Source organism: Microtus ochrogaster, linkage group LG9 (assembly GCF_000317375.1).
Source record: "Microtus ochrogaster isolate Prairie Vole_2 linkage group LG9, MicOch1.0, whole genome shotgun sequence".
Taxonomy (NCBI): domain Eukaryota; kingdom Metazoa; phylum Chordata; class Mammalia; order Rodentia; family Cricetidae; genus Microtus; species Microtus ochrogaster.
Genome location: NC_022034.1, coordinates 16,075,622 through 16,075,981, shown reverse-complemented (window position 1 = coordinate 16,075,981; position 360 = coordinate 16,075,622).

Here is a 360-nt window from a genome sequence, read left to right as displayed (position 1 = left end):
ACCAACCAGAGAAGCAAACATTACATGTGACTGCAGCTCTGGCTGCCTCAGGCACAAGCCTCCTGACCTCACTGAGACATCTTTATCCTACTGGCACATGCTGAGAGCAGTGATATGACACACCTGTCATGCTTGGGGTAAAAACTGAATGAAAAAGACCTTCAGAGTGCTCAGGTGCACTGTTAATAGCTACAAGGAACTGTTCCTGTTTTCTAAGCCTTTATTAAAACCTAAAATAGCACCAAGGTTTGTATATGAGCGGGGTAGTTTCTCTTCTGTTGTTTTAAGGGTAGGTCTATCTGAACCTTAAATTTCTTCAGCTAACTTTAAACTGTAAAGCTCTTATGCGAAGACCCGGAG